The sequence below is a fragment of the Salmo salar genome, chromosome ssa03 (genome assembly GCF_905237065.1).
Source record: "Salmo salar chromosome ssa03, Ssal_v3.1, whole genome shotgun sequence".
Classification (NCBI taxonomy): domain Eukaryota; kingdom Metazoa; phylum Chordata; class Actinopteri; order Salmoniformes; family Salmonidae; genus Salmo; species Salmo salar.
The window spans coordinates 33,749,028-33,770,368 of record NC_059444.1 but is presented as its reverse complement, the minus strand read 5'-3'; the positions used below and the strand labels follow the sequence as shown (position 1 = coordinate 33,770,368).

The 21,341-nt window shown below is 40.2% G+C and overlaps 1 long non-coding RNA gene across 1 annotated transcript; it reads left to right on the top strand.

Annotated features, from left to right (window-relative positions):
- Positions 1-4,493: 4,493 nt before the first annotated feature.
- Positions 4,494-5,126, top strand: LOC106599921 (uncharacterized). Its single transcript, XR_001327623.2, has 2 exons — positions 4,494-4,552; positions 4,814-5,126. It is a non-coding gene; the product is annotated as an uncharacterized lncRNA (long non-coding RNA).
- The last annotated feature ends 16,215 nt before the right edge of the window (positions 5,127-21,341 follow it).

Sequence of the window (21,341 nt, the reverse complement as noted above, 5' to 3'; positions counted from 1 at the left end):
AGAAGACGCAACAGCGCCTCTTCAACCTCACGAGGCTGAAGAAATTCAGCTTCAGCCATCCGAGCCATGGCCTGTTCACCCCGTTACCATCTAGAAGATGCAGACAGTACACTTGCATCAAAGCTGGGACCCGAGAGACTGATAAACAGCTTTTATCTCCAGGCCATCAGACTGTTAAACAGTCATCACTAGCCAGCCCCTGCCCAGTACCCTTTTCTGAACCTTAGACACTGTCGCTTTGGTTTGATTAGCTTACCTTTGGTTTCAAAATGACATTTAATCACTGAGACTAGCTGAGTAAGAGTCATACAAGATGTTTTTCAACAAATGGGATCTCTTTATGGCAAACATTGAAATATACTGTACCTTTTGCCTTTTTGGTGAACTTGTCTGTTTAGTGAACTTAACTGTGGATTATATTGTCACTGAACTTGACTGTTTAGTGAATTTAACTGTGGATTATATTGTCACTGTAGGCCAAAACAAAACATGTAGTTTTTCCAGAGCGCTAAGAAAATACTACTTAGAACTTCTGACAGTGGCCTGACATTTCTGTCATTAATGCTGTGCCACTGCAATTATTTGCAAGTGTTAGAACACCGCAACAATGATTTAGTGAAAGGGGTCAATACAAATCAAGCGGTTGCATCCGTCCATATTTGTCAAGTTGATATACTTTAGGCAACCTAATTGAAAGGCAGTAGCTTGGAGGGCTGGCAGTTAGGGTATTTTACAGAAGCATGTGTTGTTGTTTTTGGGTGCATGGGGAAACTTGAAACTGCATGATATTTTCTATTTTCCTGTATGGATTTCACATTTGCATGGAAAAATCTTTCTTGTGTGTTTGGATTTCCATTGTGTGGACAACATAAAGGGCTCTGGGATGGGATGTGGGGAAAAGGGAGTGTGCAGTTCGCTTAAGTACATGTTTGGGGGTCTAGTTGACAGCATTGGCTGATGTCAGTGGATACACAAACTCAATGGCCCATCCTTTCCCTCTGTATGTTTTTCTCCTTTTTCTTTTTATCTTTTTTTATCCACTAAAGGAAACCATTGAAGAACTGCCACTGTATATATCCCAGCTCCCAATATTGTGGAAATGTGACTTCCCTCCAACACATACAATTTCCAATCACTACGTTTAGCATAAGGCATTTTAAACAAATAAGAAATTAGAGCTTTGTGGTTGCTGTGAGAAAAAACTATTCAAGACAAGGATTAACCAACGGGCTTTTTTGATGTGCCCTGTGTCTGCCCTTGCTCTCTCTTTAAAAATGAAGGTATTGAATTTCTTATATGTCTGAGGCTTCCTTTTCACTATTTTGGGAGGAAGTTTCCCAGTCATAGATAAAAATGTGGTAGGCTAGCCTAACCATGCTGGTTGGCGCAACACTCTTAATGTAAATCTCTATTCACAAGAATATTTAATATTCCAGGAAAAATATGATGGTAATCTGTTTAAATTGTTTTGCCAACATTAACTGTAATTCTTGTTTTTTTTTTTACAAAAATATCTCATTTACATAAGTATTCACACCAACGGAAGCTGCTGAGCAGAGGATGGCTCATAATGGCTGGAACAGAGCGAATGGAATGGCATCAAACCATGTGTTTGATACCATTCCACCAATTCCGCTCCAGCCATTACCATGAGCCCGTCCTCCCCAATTAAGGTGCCACCAACCTCCTGTGATTCACACCCCTTTTGTAGAAGCTCATTTGGCAGCAATTACAGCTGTTTTTCTGGGTAAATCTCGAAGAGCTTTCCACACCTGGATTGTGCAACATTTCTTAAAGCTGGTTGATGATCATTGCTAGACAACCATTTTCAGGTCTTGCCATAGATTTTCAAATAGATTTAAGTAAAATCTGTAACTCAGTCATTCAGGAACATTCACTAGCTTCTTGGTAAGCAACTCCAGTGCAGATTTGGCCAAGTGTTCTAGGTTATTGTCCTGCTGAAAGGTGAATTCATCTCCTGGGTGTCTGGTGGAAAGCAGACTGAACCAGGTTTTCCTCTAGGATTTTGCCTGTGCTTCGATCCATTCCATTTATTTTTTATCCTGAAAAGCTCAACAGTCCTTAATGATTATACGCATGATGCAGCCACCACTATGCTTGAAAATATGGAGAGTGGTACTCAGTAATGTGTTGTATTTTCCCCCAACATAATACTTTGTATTCATGACAAAAAGTGAATTGCTTTGCCACATTTGTTGCAAAAAGGATGTATGTTTTGGAATCTTTTTAATCTGTACAAGCTTCATTCTTTTCACTCTTTCATTTAGGTTAGTATTGTGGAGTAATAACAATGTTGTTGAGCCATCCTCAGTTTTCTCCTATCACAGCCATTACAACATTTAAAAAATTTATTTTTACTATCACTAGGACCCATTTCTCAATACTTGGGTCACTTTTTCAAAACTCTTCACACAGTTCTCCTAACCAACTTTCAGCTTAGCACAGCAGTTAATTTCACATCCAAAATGCACAAACTACCAAAACACTTAATACAAGTCTCAAATCAACTCATTCTTCCATAACTCTAGCAAAGGATGTCACCCAACAAGCGCACTTTGTCACTCATAAAACAATGACCTAAAAAAACACTAACAGGCATCATTACACAATTTTTACTTTGTAAAATGTCTTTACAAAACAAGAATGCCACCTCTCTACTGTTTAGAATTCATTGCAGTATATGTTATAGGAATGAATCAGACATGATACAATATGCTTCAATAGGTTTTATGTCATTTTTTGGCATTGAGTGATTCCACTTGTATATACACCATCTACCAATACAGATACAGTAGAAATGCTAGTCAACCCTGTCTTCTGCATTTGGCCACAGGTTCTCATTCACATCACATCTTATGTCATCTTGGGCAATGCACCTAGAAAATAATCTTTTGGCATACCTGGTCCATCCCTGGCAATCTTCTGCAAATATGTCCAGGCATCCAGCATTCATTGCATCCAGGAGGGACATTTGATCATGTGGATGGTCGTCCTAAACCTTCCACCTCCATGAAGAAAATAATTCCTCTATGGGGTTTTCGGAAAGGGAGAGTAAGGTGGGAGGAAAAGTGACACCATCCTGGGATGGGCTGCAAACCACTGACTGCACGGGAGTGGTGAAATGCCACATTGTCCCATACAATTAGAAACGTTGGCTGATTTCGACTCAATGCAACCCTTTCCTCACCTGGCACAACTCTTCCATAGAGGTCATCCAGGAATGAAATGAGACGCTCGGCCCAATTAGCGGTTTGTGTAACAGCAATCCATCAGAGGATATTGCTGCACACATTGTGATGTTGGCACCCCTCTGGCCCGGGACATCCACTGTGGCTCTTTTCCCAATCACATTCCTTCCTCGCCGCCGTGCTTTGGCCAGGTTGAATGAAACCAGCCTCATCCACAAAGATGAATATGTGGGATGTTTGCCTGGCTTCAATCTCCATGACTCTCTAAAATAAATCCCCAAGGCAACATAAGAGTTAGGCTATAACGGTAGTTTACATTATACCTAAAAACATGCCATTGTGTGCCTCTGCCCTGTTTGGTTTTGTTCAAAACTAGTTCTGTATTTTATAGTCATCTTACCTGGACATATTGGTTCCTGAGTTACTTGACTCGTTCAGAGTTCCTCTCAAAGGGGACAGTGTACAACTACTTCATCCTGACTTGGTGTTGTTTCAGGACTCTAGAAATAGTTCTTATGGTTACATTGTGAATATTTCCAAATGTAATGTCGTGTCACGTTCGTCGTAGGAAGGAGACCAAGGCGCAGTGTGGGTATCTTTCCACATCTTTTATTTTAATGTGAAACTTCGCAAAACAAACATTAACCTCTCAGGGGCAGGCGGGACGAATTCGTCCCACCTACGTAACAGCCAGTTGAATCCTGTGGCGCGATTTTCAAAACCTTTGAAATGCTATTACTTCAATTTCTCAAACATATGACTATTTTACAGCTATTTAAAGACAAGACTCTCGTTAATCTAACCACACTGTCCGATTTCAAAAAGGCTTTACAACGAAAGCAAAACATTAGATTATGTCAGCAGAGTACCAAGCCAGAAATAATCAGACACCCATTTTTCAAGCTAGCATATAATGTCACAAAAACCCAGAAGACAGCTAAATGCAGCACTAACCTTTGATGATCTTCATCAGATGAATCCTACAGACGAAGAACCGTATATGTGACATTTTTCAAAAAAACGAGATATACATGAAAAATCATTATTGGACACCCTTTTTCTATAGTGAACCGGTTTCACAAGCTTTCCACGCGCTAATTAACAATATGTTTAAATTTAAAGATAGGCTCTCGTGGAATAACCATTTATGTGCACCACTCAGAATGGACGGACAAGCGCACAACTTTTCTGTTGCTGATGAAAATCACCGAAATGTGGGAAAGAAACGTAAAACAAAACTAAAAGAATGGAAAGACAGGCAAAGGAAGATCTTACGGGATGCGGGAAAACCCTATACAAATCGTAAGGGTCAAGAAAAAACTGGGAAAAGCTGTCCAAAAGAGGTATGTGGAAGAACCGTATATCAAACAATCAAGCTAGCTAGCTATAGAGTACAGTAACTATGTTCTGGGTTGTCTAATTTGTAACTATAGAGAAAATATTAGCTAAAGTTCGTTGGCTACTAACTTATACATTATCGTTACAAATGTTATTGCTAGATTATAGAAGAAACATAGCTAGCTACTTTTTGTCCATCCACCGGATGATTCGACATGGCTACAGTAGCTAGCTAGTTATATGTAACGTTACACTGTATCCTGCAGGGAAGAGCGTGTTCCACGACGTGCAGAAAGGATTGTGGAAAGTTGACTGATGAGCGCAAGCTGCATCTGTTCAACAGTTTCTACACTGTCCCATACGAGAAACAACAAGCACAACCAGCAAAACCATTCAAGGTGATGAGGATGCAATGTGAAGACTTCAGTCACCTCCCAGATTCTGTTCTCAAGCGACCAGCTGGACTACAGATCACTTCAGTGAGGTGGTTAAAAGTCACATGTATTGCACAGAGAATAGTTTACTAACATCCCATCAACATGCAACATGTTGTTCTAACAATAAAATATCCTAATGATTCCCTTTTTTTATTCATTACAATATACATCTCTGTCACCACATTTAGCATCAACTCTAAGCAGTTAATACTTATTTACTGCTGTCACCTCAGTACAGGACATTTCTTGCCTTTAGCATGGGTTTAACGCAATTCAAAACTTAATTGCAGATCATAGTGTTAAACGCAAAGAGAATGGTTTTCTGAACGTTTTGTAATATTGACCTTAGGGACCTGCATAATGGACATGCATATTGGCACATCACATTGATCCATATTTGATATGTACAAGTTGTACTTCTTTTGATTGAATTAATTTAATTGTATTCTATTTTTGTAGTTATTCTATGGTATGTTCACATTGAGGGCTTCATTTTAAATGAGACTAAGATTTCATGACTCAACTTTTAAGAAAAGTCATCGGTGCTAAAGTTGATAGACCACCTTTAAATGAACCTCCATTAAATGAATGAACTACATATTGCATTTAAGTTATTTACATGAAGGGCATCTGTACTTGAAAGTACTTAAAACATCATATCAGGTATTAAAAAAGGACATCTTACAAGTGTCATGCAACATGTCACATATATTGTTCTTCCACAAACTGAAATCATCACTGGAGATATACTGTTCTTCCACATTCTAAAAATTAAAACGGCAATAAAAAAAGTATTTTTTGAAATAACAAAAAAATATCAATTGTTGTTGGAAGATATGAGTATGGTGAATTATTTGTCAACCATAAAACACCTAATGTGGTACACACAATGAATAATATAAAAATAACTGATTATTTTGAAATGGAAAAATTGTCATATATATGGTTCTTCGTCTGTAGGATTCAGATGACAACCCTAGCACATTATGTTATACAATACATGCATGTTTTGTTCAATCAAGTTCATATTTATATCAAAAACCAGCTTTTTACATTAGCATGTGACGTTCAGAACCCCCCGCAAACTTCCGGCGAATTCACTAACAATTTACTAAATTACTCACGATAAACGTTCACAAAAAGCATAACAATTATTTTAAGAATTATAGATACAGAACTCCTCTATGCACTCGATATGTCTGATTTTAAAATAGCTTTTTGGTGAAAGCACATTTTGCAATATTCTAAGTACATAGACCAGCCATCACGGGCTAGCTATTTAGACACCCGGCAAGTTTAGCACTCACCAATATCAGATTTACTATTATAAAAGTTTGATTACCTTTTGTTGTCTTCGTCAGAATGCACTCCCAGGACTGCTACTTCAATAACAAATGTTGGTTTGGTCCAAAATAATCCATCGTTATATCCGAATAGCGGCGTTTTGTTTGTGCGTCCCAGACACTATCCGAATGGTAAAGAAGGGTCGTGCGCATGGTGCAATTCGTGACAAAAAAAATCTAAATATTCCATTACCGTACTTCGAAGCATGTCAACCGCTGTTTAAAATCCATTTTTATGCCATTTTTCTCGTAAAAAAGCGATAATATTCCGACCGGGAATGTCCATTTAGCTAAACAGAGGAAAGAAAACAAACCTTTCGGTCGACGCGGGCACGAGCCTGAGTCTCACAGTACTGTAACCAGCCACTACCCAAACGCGCTACTTTGTTTCAGCCAGAGCCTGCAAAGCCAAGATTCAGCGTTTTGCCGCCTTCTGAGAACCTATGGCAGCCGTAGGAAGTGTCACGGGACAGCTAAGATCCTCACTCTTCAATAAACAGAGACAAGAAGAACGACACCTTGTCAGACAGGCCACTTCCTGCATGAAATCTTCTCAGGTTTTTGCCTGCCATATGAGTTCTGTTATACTCACAGACACCATTCAAACAGTTTTAGAAACTTTAGGGTGTTTTCTATCCAAAGCCAATAATTATATGCATATTCTAGTTACTGGGCAGGAGTAGTAACCAGATTAAATCGGGTACGTTTTTTATCCAGCCGTGTCAATACTGCCCCCTAGCCCTAACAGGATAAACTACAAATAAACCACAAACCATGACGAACGAGGTGCAACATGCACTAACTCAAAATAATCTCCCACAAACACAGGTGGGAAAAACAACTACTTAAATATGATCCCCAATTAGAGACAACGATGACCAGCTGCCTCTAATTGGGGATCATACAAAAATCCCAACATAGAAAAAAGAAACTAGAACCAAACAACATAGAACTAAATAAACTAGAAAAAAACCCAGTCACACCCTGACCTACTCTACCATAGAAAATAAAAGCTCTCTATGGTTAGGACGTGACGTTGTCTGCCAACAATCTCTGTGAGTTGTATGCCATTGATTCTGATGACCATATCAATGATTGCAGTTTCCTGCACAGCAGTGAAAATTCTACCTCTCCTGCCTGTGGGAGGTAACCGTTGAGTCCTAAGCAGAAATACAAAAATAATTACACACAAGTGGGTTTGGAGGCTTTGCTCAATTTACTTCTCTAAGGTGCAGTTCAGTCAGATGCCCTTCTTACCTGTTGTTTTGCCGGAAATTTCTAACAATGGATGCTGGAAATTTCTAACAATGAATGCCACTGTTGAGCATTGCAGATTTGGCTGCACTCTCAGACCAGCCTCTCTCATTGATAGACCATGATTTATTACATTATCAATTATAGTAGCCCTAATCTCATCTGAGATTACAGCTCTTGATCTTCCACCACCACACATATGTACTTCTCTCCCTCTCCCTGCCACTCTTCTTCCTCTGTCAGCCACTTCTCTATCTGGGTCCATGTTTACATTTATTTAACTAGGCAAGTCAGTTAAGAACAAATTCTTATTTTCAATGACAGCCTAGGAACAGTGGGTTAACTGCCTTGTTCAGGGGCAGAACAACAGATGTGTACCTTGTCAGCTCAGGGATTCGATCTTGCAACCTTTTGTTACTAGTCCAACGTTCTAACCACTAGGCTACGCTGCCGCCCCACATTACAGTACATCATTATTCATATTCCTATTATTCCCTTTTGTATAGATGGTAATGAAATTGAAAGACTAACACCTGGGTAGGTGTTCAGCTACAGTGAGAATCAGCTGTGGTTGGTCTAATTGTTTTGATAGTATTTTATTTTTTTAGATAGGAATATATTTCAGTATGGTATTACTGTAGAAATGTAGCAAATTGCTGTCTTATTCAATTCTGTGTTATGTTAGGTTGTGAACTTAAGTTTAACAGTTTTGAAAAGAGTATGTAAACATGTGCAAATTGGCCTGTAGGTACATACACTTTTGGTGGTGGTTGTGTCTGAGTGAGAAAATAATTCATGAAATTCGAAAGATGTAGTCATTGAATGCATTTTGTGCCAAAGCAATGAAAAAGTATCCACAGTTTAGCCCACATAGACTGCTGTTGTGCTCATTGTGTGAAGAGTTTTGAAAAAGTGACCTAAGTATTGAGAAATGGGTCCTAGCAATTGTAAAAAACTGTAAAGTCACCATTGGCCTCACGTGAAATCCCTGAGCGGTTTCCTTACCCTCCGGCAACTGAGTTAGGAAGGACACCTGTATCTTTGTAGTGACTTGGTGTATTAATACACCATCCAAAGTGTAATTAATAACTTCACCATGCTCAAATGGATATTTAATGTCAGAATTGTTTTACCCATCTACCAATAGCTGCCCTTATTTGTGAGGCATTGGAAAACCCTGTTCTTTATGATTGAATCTGTGTTTAAAATGAACTGCTCGACTGAGGGACCTTACAGAAAATGGTATCCTGTTTGCATACTGTTTGCAACAAGGCACTAAAGTAATACCACAAAGCAATTCACTTTTGTCCTTACTACAAAGTGTTATGTTTGGGGTACAGAGATGAGGTAGTCATTACAAATTCACGTTGAGCACTATTATTGCACACAGAGTGAGTCCATGCAACTTATTATGTGATTTTTACTCCTATTTAAGCTTGCCATAACAAAGGGGTTGAATACTTATTGACTCATGACATTTCAGCTTTTCATTTTTAATAAATGTGTAAGAAATTTGATAAACATCATTCCAATTTGACATTATGGGGTATTGTGTATAGGTCAGTGACCAACAATCTAAATGTAATCAATGTTAAATTCAGTCTGTAACACAACAACCTGTGGAAAAAGTAAAGGGGTGTGAATACTTTCTGAAGGAAATGTACTTGGACAGTGAAACTACAATACATTTGTCACTATACTCCAGCATTTTGGATTTGAGATGAAATGTTTCATATAAGGCGACAGTGCATAACCTCACCTTTTATTTGAAGGTATTTTCATACATACAGTGCATTCGGAAAGTATTCAGACCCCTTCAGTTTTTCCACATTTTGTTACGTTACAGCCTTATTCTAAAATGGATGAAATAAAAAATATTCCTCATCAATCTACATAATGACAAAGCGAACAGGTTTTTTTTTAAATGTTTGCAAATGTATTAAAAATAAAAACAGACATTTCACATTTACATAAGTAAAAAATACATTTGAATCCATTTAATCAGAATGCACTGTTTTTCTTTTACAGTGCATTCGGAAAGTATTCAGACCCCTTCAGTTTTTCCACATTTTGTTACGTTACAGCCTTATTCTAAAATGGATGAAATAAAAAATATTCCTCATCAATCTACATAATGACAAAGCGAACAGTTTTTTTTTTATGTTTGCAAATGTATTAAAAATAAAAACAGACATTTCACATTTACATAAGTAAAAAATACATTTGAATCAATTTAATCAGAATGCACTGTTTTTCTTTTACCATTTAGAAATGAAAGCACTTTATATATCTAGTCCCCCCATTTGAAGAAGTAATAAGTATTTGGAACATTTCACTTGGACACATTCACTTAGTGTATTAAAGTAGTCAAAAGTTTAGTATTTGGTCCCATATTCCTTATTCACGCAGTGAATACATCAATGACTACATGCAGTTCGTCTTGGTTGTGTTTTTTGTTATGTTTTGCCCAATATGAACTGAATGATGACTGTTGTCATTTTTTCCTTTTTTCTAATTGAGTAGATAAGATGTTTTTGAACACTTTTAAATGATTCCTGACAATGTTATAATTAACAAAAATCATGAATGAATCATGAATAATGATGAGCGAGATGCCATTCAGAGGCTACAACCAGGGGAGGGAGGTTTCTCACTTATCATTACTCACGATTCATTCATGATTATCCATAATCATGGTAGGATCCACATTAATGCAGTGTTCAGAAACATATTTTATTCTATTCTTACTTACAATAAATGTGATTCCAAAATAACACAATACACATTCACTATTCAGTTCCTATTGGACAAAATATAATCTGAAAAACAACCAAAACAAACTGCAAATGCATCCAGCAAGTTTGTAGTCACAAGCTTGATGTGGTCATTGAGTGCACAGAATATGGGACCAAATATTCAACTTTTGACTACTTTAACACACTAAGTGAAATGTTCGAAATACTTATGACTTCTTCAAATTTGGGGACTAGATACATAACGTGCTTTCATTTCTAAACGGTAAAATAGATTTGTATAAAAATACCCTTGAATAAAAAGTGACATTATGTCGCATCATATGAAACGTTTGATCTCAAATTCAAAATACTGGAGTATAGAGCCACATAAAGAATGTTAGCTTCACTGTCCAAATACATATGAAGGGGAGTGTATGTTTACCCGGCACCATTTCCTCTGCAACCTTCTCTATGCCATGGTGTCAGGAATATGACTTTCTCAGACTTTAAAATATTTTTCCAAAGCAAGAACCATCGAGGCATAGCGAGTGTATCCCCTGCAGTGATCCAAATTCATTGGCCGGATCCCCTTTTTCGGTTTGAGGTGATTTTGCCAAGGCAGAGCCACATTCCAAAGGGCTGGCCACACCACATACCATCCTCTCAGTAGACCTGGGTTCAAACTGTTTTTGTTTTCTTTCAAATACTTTGAGCATTTGATTGAGCCTGCCTGGAGTCCCAGATGGGAAGGGTTTGGCCTTTTGGGTCAATTCTATTGCTTCCATGTGTAACCGATGTGAAATGTCTAGCTAGTTAGCGGTGGTGCGCGCTAATAGCGTTTCAATCGGTGACATCACTCGCTCTGAGACCTTGAAGTAGTTGTTCCCCTTGCTCTGCAAGGGCCGCGGCTTTTGTGCTGCGATGGGTAACGATGCTTCGTGGGTGTCAGTTGTTGATGTGTGCAGAGGGTCCCTGGTTCGAGCCCAGGTTGGGGCGAGGAGAGGGACGGAAGCTATACTGTTACACATGCACCCCCCGTCATGCAAGCTCAATGAAACTCAGTTAAAGTGTTTGAAAGATTTCAGATGCTATTTGAACCCAGGTCTGCCTCTTAGTGTGCATGACAAAGCCCAGGGCTGTGACGCATGCCACCTCATCAGGGTTAGCACAGTGATCGCATAGGTGAAGCATCTGTAACATGAAAGGTGTTGTCCGTCCCTCATCTAAAATTCCCAAAATTATTTTGCCTACTTCGCTCAAACCATTCTTGTCTGGGAGCGATACCATCCCTCTCCTCCTTCTCCTCTTCCACCTGTCTTTGTTGTTAAAATAAATGCCTGGGGAATTTTTAAGATTTTAACGAGTGTCCACATTTCCTGGTTGACAAGAAATAATTAATTCTGATACAGTTGTTCAATAAACACAATGTATTGCTATCCATCAATAGTTTATCGAGTGTGTTTGGTGTGGGGCTGGCTCGTCGCTGAGATGTGCCAAGTGCCCCTTCTGTCACTGAGAGAATCTGAAACGCAGACCACCCGCAGCAGATATATTTTCACATGATGTTTAGCAACAGAGTGTTAGTCGGGTGCGTTTTTTTCCCGAGTTAATAATAGGGACTGACCTTGTAGTCCGAGGGCTATGTGGAGTATAACATTGGGCAGTGAGGTAAAGTGGAGTAATGCGGGGTTAAAAAAATGAACGTCATCAGTCCAATTGTTCTTACACACTGTTCCGTGGTTGTGTCAACGTTCAGGATTCCTCGCCATAACTCAGATATGCCAGGGCATCTGCCTCTCTACAGAATGTCACCCCTCGACCGACCACATCAAAAATATTGTGGTGTTGGCATGAGGGATTGAAATACTTTTCATATCCCTGTGACTAATGTCACCTTCACAGGCTAAATAAAGCTGCCGTAGACAGTGTACCATGTTACACAAACAAGTTATTTTGGCAATTCAACTTTTCCCCATTGCTCACGAGGCTACAGACAGGTGTAGTGTTTCTTGACCTTTCATTTGCAATAAAGACATGTTGGTTTTTGCAAATGAAACAGCATTTCAATGCATTTAACAGCACTTGTTTAGACATTTCTGGGATAGGTAACAGGCTTGTTATTTGCTAAAATCAGAATAGTATTGCCATGTGGAAAACGGCGTTGGCACAGTTATACAAAGCAAAATTGTTTGCATATTGAACCATGTTACATTATAATAAATTCATTTAGAATCTGGTTGTCAATCAAAGTAATTCAGACAAATCAAATTTACTTCACTATTGAAGCACCTGAAACTAAACTGATGTAGGCAGATAATGGGGGCAACAGCAGCAAGTTGCATTTTTATTTATTTCAATTGTTATTTTATTTAACCTTTATTTAACCAGGCAAGTCAGTTAAGAACAAATTCTTATTTACAATTTACATTGGCGCACAGTTTGTGGCAACGTCTCCACAACCCACGCCTTCAACGAGAAAGTGACTCCTGGTCCCCTGTGCCAAGCACAATAGAAAATATGACATGGGAACATCTCAACTGTCTAGTTCTCCAACATTAGACACCATGAGTCAGGTCTGAGAGGGGAGCCCCAGCCCAGGTCTAGCCCAGTGGCTGCAGCGAGCCGTTCACATGAGTCTGGTATGAACAGGGCCTCTCTGCCCCTGCCCTGTATCCTGTTTTTCCTCATCTCTGTGCCTCTACAGCTCCGCTACCAGGGAGCCACACGTTCTGGGATGGAAAATTATGGTCCTTGTGTTATGTTCTCAAACAATAAGGTAGTCCGCACGGCTGATGGGAAAGAGAATTTCCAACAGGTCGGCAGACGAGGGAACACTCCGTTCTTGCATGAAGCATGATGCTCATAAATACTTCACGTCTGCTAGTTTCTTCACCTCTGTGTCATCATAACTGCATCAACAACAATCAATCCCATACGGAAAAATAATATATTGACATATTTTAGCAACGTATATGTACAAAAATGTATGGAAACCATCAAGCACTATTTTGAAATTGGCTCTCATGAGGACTGCCACATAAAAGGAAGACCCAGAGTTACCTCTGCTGCAGAGGATAAGTTAGAGTTACCAAACTCAGAAATTGCAGCCCAAATAAAGGCTTCACAGAGTTCAAATAACAGACACATCGCAACATCAACTGTTCAGAGGAGACTGCGTGAATCAGGCCTTCATGGTTGAATTCCTGCAAAACAACACTACTAAGGACACCAATAAGAAGAAGAGACTTGCTTGTGCCAAGAAACCCAAGCAATGGACATTAGACTGGTCAAAATCTGTCCTTTGGTCTGATGAGTCCAACCGCCGTGTCTTTATGAGATGCAGAGTAACTGAACGGATGATCTCTGCATGTGTGGTTCCCACCGTGACACATGTACGAGGAGGTGTGATGGTGTGGGGGTGCTTTGCTGGTGATACTGTCTGTGATTTATTTATTTTGCTCAGCATATGTGGGAACTCATTCAAGACTGTTGCAAAAGCATTCCATGTGAAGCTGGTTGAGAGAATGCCAAGGGTGTGCAAAGCTGTCATCAAGGCAAACGGTGGCTACTTTGAAGAATCTTTGTATAACACTTTTCTGGTTACTACATGATTCAAAAGAAACATGATTCAAAAGAAACATCCCTTTTTCAGGACCCTGTCTTTCAAAGATAATTCATAAAAATCAAAATAACTTCACATATCTTCATTGTAAAGGGTTTAAACACTGTGTCCCATTGTCACGCTCTGACCTAGGAAAGCTGTGTTTTCTCTGTTTAGTTAGGTCAGTCCGGAGCCTCCAGTGACGCTTCCCAGTCCGGAGCCTCCAGCGACGCTCCCTAGTCCGGAGCCTCCAGCGACGCTCCGCAGCCCAGGGTCTTCAGCGACACTCCGCAGCCCAGGGTCTTCAGCGACGGCCTGCAGCCCGGGTCTTCAATGGCGGTCTGCAGCCCAGAGTCTTCAACGGTGGTCTGCAGCCCAGAGTCTTCAGCGGTGGCCTTCAGCCCAGAGTCGTCAGCGGCGGTTGGCGTTCCAAAGCCTCCGGCGATGATCCATGGTCTGGTTCCTCCGGACACACAGGAGCGGAGGGATCAGCGGGCGGTGGGGGTGCTACGCCCAATTATAGATGCCCACCCGGACCCTCCCCAATAGGTTCAGGTTTGCAGCCGGGAGTTCGCACCTTTGGGGGGGGGGTGGTACTGTCACGCTCTGACCTAGGAGAGCTGTGTTTTCTCTGTTTAGTTAGGTCAGGGTGTGATAGGAGGGTGGGCATTCTGTGTTTTTGTTTTCTATGTTTTGGCCGGATATGGTTTCCAATCAGAGGCAGCTGTCTATCGTTGTCTCTGATTGGAAGCCATACTTAGGCAGCCTGTTTTTCCCTTTGTGTTTGTGGGTAGTTGCTTTCGGTTTAGTTTGTATTAACCTGACAGACCTGTCGGCTGTCATTGTTGTTTATTTGTATAAGTGTTTCATTTCATTAAAATTAAAAAGATGAGCACTCAACACGCTGCGCCTTGGTCTCCGCTATATGACGGCCGTGACACCCATGCTTGTTCAATGAACCATAAACAATTAATGAACATGCACCTGTGGAACAGTCGTTCCTGTGGGCAGCTTTTGCACGTCTGGATAAAAAAATGTACCGATTTTCTGGTACTAATCCTCCCCAGTAACTAGAATATGCATATACTTATTATATATGGATAGAAAACACTCTAAAGTTTCTAAAACTGTTTGAATGGTGTCTGTGAGTATAACAGAACTCATTTGGCAGGCAAAACCCTGAGACATTTTCTGACAGGAAGTGGATACCTGATGTGTTGTATTGACTTTAAACCTATCCCATTGAAAAGCCACTGGCCCCCCGCCCAATGAGTTCATGTTGGGTACCCTCGTTCCAATACGTTATAAAAGAGTATGCATTCGTCCACCTTGAATATTATTCATGTTCTGGTTAAAAAAGGCCCTAATGATTTATGCTATACAACGTTTGACATGTTTGAACGAACGGAAATATATTTTTTCCCCTCGTTCATGACGAGAAGTCCGGCTGGCTTACATCATGTGCTAACGAGACGGAGATTTTTGGACATAAATGATGAGCTTTTTTGAACAAAACTACATTCGTTATGGACCTGTGATACCTGGAAGTGACATCTGATGAAGAGAATCAAAGGTAATGGATTATTTACATAGTATTTTCGATTTTAGATCTCCCCAACATGACGTCTAGTCTGTATCGCAACACGTATTTTTCTGGGCGCAGTGCTCAGATTATTGCAAAGTGTGATTTCCCAGTAAGGTTATTTTTAAATCTGGCAAGTTGATTGAGTTCAAGAGATGTAAATCTATAATTCTTTAAATGACAATATAATATTTTACCAATGTTTTCTAATTTTAATTATTTAATTTGTGACGCTGACTTGACTGCCGGTTATTGGAGGGAAACGATTTCCTCAACATCAATGCCATAGTAAAACGCTGTTTTTGGATATAAATATGAACTTGATAGAACTAAAAATGCATGCATTGTCTAACATAATGTCCTAGGAGTGTCATCTGATGGAGATTGTAAAAGGTTAGTGCATCATTTTAGCTGGTTTTATGGTTTTGGTGACCCTGTCTTTGACTTGACAAAACATTACACACAACTCTTGTAAATGTACTGTCCTAACATACTCAAAATTTATGCTTTCGCCGTAAAACCTTTTTGAAATCGTAAAACGTGGTTAGATTAAGGAGATGTTTATCTTTCAAATGGTGTAAAATAGTTGTATTTTTGAAAAATTTGAATTTTGACATTTATTTGGATTCAAATTTGCCGCTCTTGAAATGCACCTGCTGTTGATGGAGTGCACCACGGGTGGCACGCTAGCGTCCCACCTAGCCCCAAGAGGTTAAGACACTAACAGCTTACAGACGGTAGGCAATTAAGGTCACAATTATGAAAACTTAGGACACTAAAGAGGCCTTTCTACTGACTCTGAAAAACACCAAAAGAAAGATGCCCAGGGTCCCTGCCCATCTGCGTGAACGTGCCTTAGGCATGCTGCAAGGAGGCATGAGGACTGCAGATGTGGCCAGGGAAATACATTGCAATGTCCACACTGTGAGACGCCTAAGACAGCGCTACAGGGAGACAAGACAACAGCTGATCATCCTCGTAGTGGCAGACCACGTGTAACAACACCTTCACAGGATTGGTACATCCGAACATCACACCTGCGGGACAGGTACAGGATGGCAACAACAACTGCCCGAGTCACACCAGGAACGCACAATCCCTCCGTCAGTGCTCAGACTGTTCGCAACAGGCTGAGAGAGGCTGGATTGAGGGCTAGTAGGCTTGCTATAAGGCAGGTCCTTACCAGGCATCACCGGCAACAATGTCGCCTATGGGCACAAACCCACCGTCGCTGGACCAGACAGGACTGGCAAAAAGTGCTCTTCACTGACGAGTCGCGGTTTTGTCTCACCAGGGGTGATGGTCGGATTCGCATTTATTGTCAAAGGAATGAGCGTTACACCGAGGCCTGTACTATGGAGCGGGATCGATTTGGAGCTGGAGGGTCCGTCATGGTCTGGGGCGGTGTGTCACAGCATTATCGGACTGAGCTTGTTGTCATTGCAGGCAATCTCAACACTGTGCATTACAGGGAAGACATCCTCCTCCCTCATGTGGTACCCTTCCTGCAGGCTCATCCTGACATGCCCCTCAAGATTGACAATGCCACCAGCCATACTGCTCATTCTGTGCATGATTTCCTGCAAGACAGGAATGTCAGTGTTCTGCCATGGTCAGCGAAAAATCCGGATCTCAATCCCATTGAGCACGTCTGGGACCTGTTGGATCAGAGGGTGAGGGCTAGGGCCATTCCCCCCAGAAATGTACGGAAACTTGCAGGTGCCTTGGTGGAAGAGTGGGGTAACATCTCACAGCAAGAACTGGCAAATCTGGTGCCATCCATGAGGAGGAGATGCACTGCAGTACTTAATGCAGCTGGTGGTCACACCAGATACTGACTGTTACTTTTGATTTTGACCCCCAACCCCCCCTTTTTTCAGGGACACATTATTCCATTTCTGTTAGTCACATGTCTGTGGAACTTGTTTAGTTTATGTCCCAGTTGTTGAATCTTGTTATGTTCATACAAATATTTACACATGTTAAGTTTGCTGAAAAGAAACGCAGTTGACAGTGAGAGGACTTTTTTTTGCTGAGTTTATATGTTATTTCATAGTTTTGGTGTCTTCACTATTATTCTACAATGTAGAGAATAGTCAAAATAAAGAAAATCCCTTAAATAAGTAGGTGTTTCCAAACTTTTGACTTGTACTCTATATATATATATATATAATATTATTATTATATTTTACTTTAGTTTATTTAGTAAATATTTTCTTAACTCTATATTTTTAAAACTGCATTGTTGGTTAAGGGCTTGTAAGTAAGCATTTCACAGTAAGGTCTACACCTGTTGTATTCAGCCATGTGACAAATACAATTTTATTTTTTTCTCGATCATGACAGACTTTATTTGTCAAAATGACATTTGTTGAATAGAAGGGAAAGTTTTGCTTCTTCCTGGGTCCGAGGGTAGTTTTGGCCTGCCAGACTTGGAATTGTGTCAGCTCGCCACCCAAGTCTTTTACTTGCAACTTAGGAAAAACAATGGGTACATATTGATGATGTCGATACTCATCCCCAGTAACTTTTTGCGTGTCTATTTTCATAGGATAGAGCTGGGAACATTAACAGCTTCATGGTTGGGAACACTGTGGCAATATGGAAGAAAATGAAGCATATTCTACAAGAACCAATATCACTACCTAAAAACACAGCCCTATGGAGCAGTCCATTGATAGCTTTTCAGAGTTCACTGATTAATTGGTCTACATGGAAACCTAGGGGCATGGAAGCCATGAATGACTTGGTAACATACATTTGTTTCCATGACAGAATTAAGAAGCAATTTTGGACTGACCAATATAAATATACTGCTCAAAAAAATAAAGGGAACACTTAAACAACACATCCTAGATCTGAATGAAAGAAATAATCTTATTAAATACTTTTTTCTTTACATAGTTGAATGTGCTGACAACAAAATCACACAAAAATAATCAATGGAAATCCAATTTATCTACCCATGGAGGTCTGGATTTGGAGTCACACTCAAAATTAAAGTGGAAAACCACACTACAGGCTGATCCAACTTTGATGTAATGTCCTTAAAACAAGTCAAAATGAGGCTCAGTAGTGTGTGTGGCCTCCACGTGCCGGTATGACCTCCCTACAATGCCGGGCATGCTCCTGATGAGGTGGCGGATGGTTTCCTGAGGGATCTCCTCCCAGACCTGGACTAAAGCATCCGCCAACTCCTGGACAGTCTGTGGTGCAATGTGGCATTGGTGGATGGAGTGAGACATGATGTCCCAGATGTGCTCAATTGGATTCAGGTCTGGGGAACGGGCGGGCCAGTCCATAGCATCAATGCCTTCCTCTTGCAGGAACTGCTGACACACTCCAGCCACATGAGGTCTAGCATTGTCTTGCATTAGGAGGAACCCAAGGCCAACCGCACCAGCATATGGTCTCACAAGGGGTCTGAGGATCTCATCTCGGTACCCAATGGCAGTCAGGCTACCTCTGGCGAGCACATGGAGGGCTGTGCGGCCCCCCAAAGAAATGCCACCCCACACCATGACTGACCCACCGCCAAACCGGTCATGCTGGAGGATGTTGCAGGCAGAAGAACGTTCTCCACGGCGTCTCCAGACTCTGTCACGTCTGTCACGTGCTAAGTGTGAACCTACTTTCATCTGTGAAGAGCACAGGGCGCCAGTGGCGAATTTGCCAATCTTGGTGTTCTCTGGCAAATGCCAAATGTCCTGCACAGTGTTGGGCTGTAAGCAAATCAATTTATAACATTTTTGACATGCGTTTTTCTGGATTTTTTTGTTGTAATTCTGTCTCTCACTGTTCAAATAAACCTACCATTAAAATTATAGACAGATAATTTCTTTGTCAGTGGGCAAATGTACAAAATCAGCAGGGGATCAAATACTTTTTTCCCTCACTGTAATTCCTCTTCATGTACAGTGGTTCCTCAATTAAAAGTTTTGAGATTATGCAGCAGGACTTAGAGGTAATTTGTGGTTTAGTACGGTACCCTGCGTCACTGCTTCATTGCTCCAGACCACAGGGAGGGGGTGTTAGAGCACTGATTATGCTTTTGGGTCCCAAGGCCTAATGTGTCTCTACCTGACAATAAATGAGCGATATAAACCAAATCGAAACTGATAATTGTGCACAACTTCAAAATTGAATTTCAATGAACTGAATGATGAGGATGAAGAAGGTAATTGAATTTAGAACAATAGTGTAAGAATTGCTATTCCTCTGTCCTGCACACACACCTGAAAAAATACACTTATTTATTTGTTTCTACTTGGTCAGAAGAAGCTGTAACTGGACTGTAGCATATTACTAACTAAAACTGTTGTTAAGCTAAGGTTTTTATTCTAAGATAAACGGAAATGTTCAATTATATTCCATGATATTCTTAAAATATATGTGTGGACTGAATTTAAGCAAGTGATGTCTGCTAAATAATCAAGTTGATGGCGTGGTCATATAGCCTTGGCACCTACATAAAGCTGAGTGACTCACTCATTCATGGCTTTGGATAAAAATAATTAACCTTTCAGCGCAAGGTCTAGTTTCTGACATGCACAAAGTAAACTGCCTGTTACTCAGGCCCAGAAGCTAGGATATGCATACAATTGGTTTAGTTGGATATAAAACACTCTGAAGTTTCTAAAACTGTTAAAATAATGTCTGTGAGTATAACAGAACTGATATGTCAGGCGAAAAGCAGAGGAAAATCCATCCCCAATTCTTTTTTTGTTGTTGCTCCCAGCCACTTCAAATGTGAGGCTATTGAAAACTATGACTTCCGCATCCCAGATTGCAGTGCCTATGGCTTCCACTAGATGTCAACAGTCTTTATACATGGTTTCAGGCTTGTTTTTTGAAAAACCAACGTGGAATAGTAATTTATCCAAGGGGAGGACTAAGGCAAATGTAGTCTCTTTGCGTGCATAAACGAGGGCGTGCTCTTCATTATTTTCCTTTCCTATTGAACATACTAGTCTCCGTATGAAATATTATCATTTATTTAGATGTTAGACTACCTGAGGATTAATTAGAAACATTGTTTGACTTGTTTGGACGAACTTTACCAGTAACTTTTGGGACTTCTTTGTCTGCATGTTGAACGGGTGGATTACTGAACTCAATGACGCCTACTAAGCGGACTGTTTGGGATATAAAGAAAGACTTTATCAAACAAAACGACCTTTCATTGTGTAGCTGGGACCCTTGGGATTGCAAACAGAGGAAGATCCTCAAAGGTAAGTGATTTATTTTATCACTATTTATCATTTTGTGACACCTGTGCTGGTTTGAAAACATATGTTGTTGTGGGGCGCTGTTCTCAGATAATCGAATGCCCTGCTTTCGCCGTAAAGCCTATTGTAAATCGGACAACGTGGTTCGATTACCAAGATTCTAAACTAAAGAATCATGTATGACACTTGTATTTTCATGAATTTTTAATATTACGATTTTGTATTTTGAATTTGGCGTGCTCCGAATTCACTGGATGTTGTCGAATTTGATCCCGCTAGCGGGATCCGTGCGCTAAGATTAAGTACCAACATTCTTTCTGATAGTATTTCATAAAGAAATGTTTTGGTTATCCTGACCTGGATGCCATGTATTATAGTCTCTAAAAGGAAAAATATTACCACTGTCTCTTGCGCATGTCATTTTCCATATTTGCCCTAACGACAAATGCCCCTTAGATGTTAATTTAGAATCCTCCAATCCTCTAAATGTAATTATTGGTGGAGAGCAATATAGATTGCAAACTAGTACAACTAATACAATTATTCAATACATTGGAATACAAAAGAAGCCATCCATCCACCCATTATGGGCTATTAGCAGGACAATAGACTCT